The sequence below is a fragment of the Engraulis encrasicolus genome, chromosome 24 (genome assembly GCF_034702125.1).
Source record: "Engraulis encrasicolus isolate BLACKSEA-1 chromosome 24, IST_EnEncr_1.0, whole genome shotgun sequence".
Taxonomy (NCBI): Eukaryota; Metazoa; Chordata; class Actinopteri; order Clupeiformes; family Engraulidae; genus Engraulis; species Engraulis encrasicolus.
In genome coordinates, this window is record NC_085880.1 from 7,162,177 (window position 1) to 7,164,676 (window position 2,500).

The window sequence follows — 2,500 nt, forward strand, 5'->3', positions numbered from 1 at the left end:
TAATTAAAGGTTTATGAAAAGGATTAGGCTAATGAGCAAACATAGAATGTTGTTATTGTTAGCTTATAAGCTCTTGTTTATCAGCTTTTCAAAAACAATTCTCTGATCCAGTTTTGAGACACTGCACTTTTTTAGCCATTGGTTGATGTTTATTGTTTATATGGTTAGAAACTGATTATAATTTCAAAAGTCAGAAGTTAAAGGACATTACTGTGACTGTGGTGATATGTTGCTGTAATAATAAATCTCTTCTAATAACGGATGCAGCCTGATGAACATTGTGGTTAGCCTGACTTATGTGACTGCATGCGAGATGCCAAGCTCACGTTCATGAAATACCTCTGTATTCTACCAGTTGAAGCTTCAATCGGTAAGACCCCCAATTCCTTCACTCACCAGTTAGCTGAACTGGTGCGTCATTGCCTTAAACACACCCCATTCGGGCCATTGGAAATGCCCAAAATGGATTGGTTCCCCTTTTCGGGGGGATTTGATAATTCTTCTGGTTTGCCTGGTCAGACTTAAGTCTCGAAAAAACTTGTGGTAACACTTTATTTAATGGTTCACTATTACAGTGGATCTACCACATTCGGTACATGGTAATAACCAGTTCAAAAATATTTAATACCATGTACAACAGTATCTCTTTCATTTCGTGAAGTATTCACGAAAAAAATAACTTTAATTTTCGTGGTGCATTCACGTTATTGCCCGTTTTTCGTGGTTGGGCAACGAAACGCTGCCTATTCATTTGAATTGCCCGACTGCTGCCTAGCGACCCACTAGTTTGATGCCCTTTCGGTACCGTCACATGGTAATCAAACATTTCAAACAAGCAATTTAGGGTTAGGGTTAGGTTTAGGGTTAAGGTTAGGGTTAGGGTTAGGGTTAGGTTTAGGGTTAAGTAGGGTTAAGGTTAGGGTTAGGGTTAGGTTTAGGTTTAGGTTTAGGTTTAGGGTTAAGGTTAGGGTTAGGTTTAGGTTTAGGGTCGTATGACATAAGGCGTAAGTACCGAAAGGGCGTCGAATTAGTGAGTCCCGAGTGTATCAGCAGTGTTCTGTCAGCACCCCCTCCCCGCCCCTGCAGACGCTTGGATAACCATAGCAGCAGTGGGGCAATTCAAATGAATAGGCAGCGTTTCGTTGCCCAACCACGAAAAACGGGCAATAACGTGAATGCACCACGAAAATTAAAGTTATTTTTTTCGTGAATACTTCACGAAATGACAGAGATAGGGCTCCCATGTAATACCGGAGTAACACCATGTAGCAACTTTTTACTTACATCTACGGTTAGGGTTACGGTTGGGGTTGGTAACTTGCAGTCGTGTGTAAGCCAGACTATATTGGGGTAGCATCCTCTTTGGTCAGCATTATGTATTTCCTGTACCCAGGATGCGGTCCAATCATGCATAATAATACTGTAAAAACCGCCTATTTCCCCGAAACTGTGTTATTTTGGTCAGCCTAAAAAGTAATTTCGTCACCCTCATGCACATTGTTTGCACTGCATGAAACATCTTACTACAGATTGTGGCAGTGGTCTGAAACAGATTTTGTAATGCGTTTCACCATGGGACTGTGGCATTACCTAATTAAGCAACTGATTGCTCTGCTTGTAGTGCGATTGTTGTGTGTAAGGGCTGCATGGTGCTGCATCTGATTAAATGGGTAGTGGTTAAGTGGTTAGTGTGCTTTAATATAGACCTATTTGTTTTGTTTGTTCTCTTGTTTGTTTTTTAATGGCCGCCTGTTGTTCATGAGAGGTGGCAGGGCCTTCTTATTGAGTGCTTCATTTTATCTTGTTTTCTTGATACATACCATATTTATCTTTTCTTTCAGGGCTTTGTCTCTCATGCTCTGCTGTCTCACTGCGCTAATGACCTAACGCAGCATCTCACAATAGACTTTGCACAGGCTACCGTAGATGGTGCACGTGTCATTTCCTGTGAGGTGTTTGTGTACTATATATAATGTGGTGCAAGTGTGTATATAAAGATCTATCTAAAGTAGCTTTGGTCAGGCTCACTGTGATCTGGCTTGGTGTTACGGATTAACAGAATAAATAGTTGTAAAACAAAGCCAACTCAAAGAACTGAAGGCCTTATTCTATGGATCCTCTCTGAATTATTTCAACATTCGCAACACTGTATTTCTAACCCTATTTTTGAACATGTTAGTTCCCTAAAATACAAAAAATAACATATTCACATTATGTCAGCATAAGAAGATTTTGAGCAATGCCCTTTTCAAAATATTTCAGTGAGTGGTCTATACCAGTGTTTCTCAACAGGGGTGCCGGGGCACCCTGGGGTGCCGCAGGCCCCCCTCAGGAGTGCCGCGGAAACGTGGGTGATAAATAAATCATGTAATATAAAACATATTTGTCTAAATTGATAAGTTAATGTTAGTCAGTGGAATCTTTCATCTGCCATTTACGTACAATGAAGTAAATATAGGTCGCCCCAGTCAGTTGCAACTTCGAACGTAGGTCGTGTGAC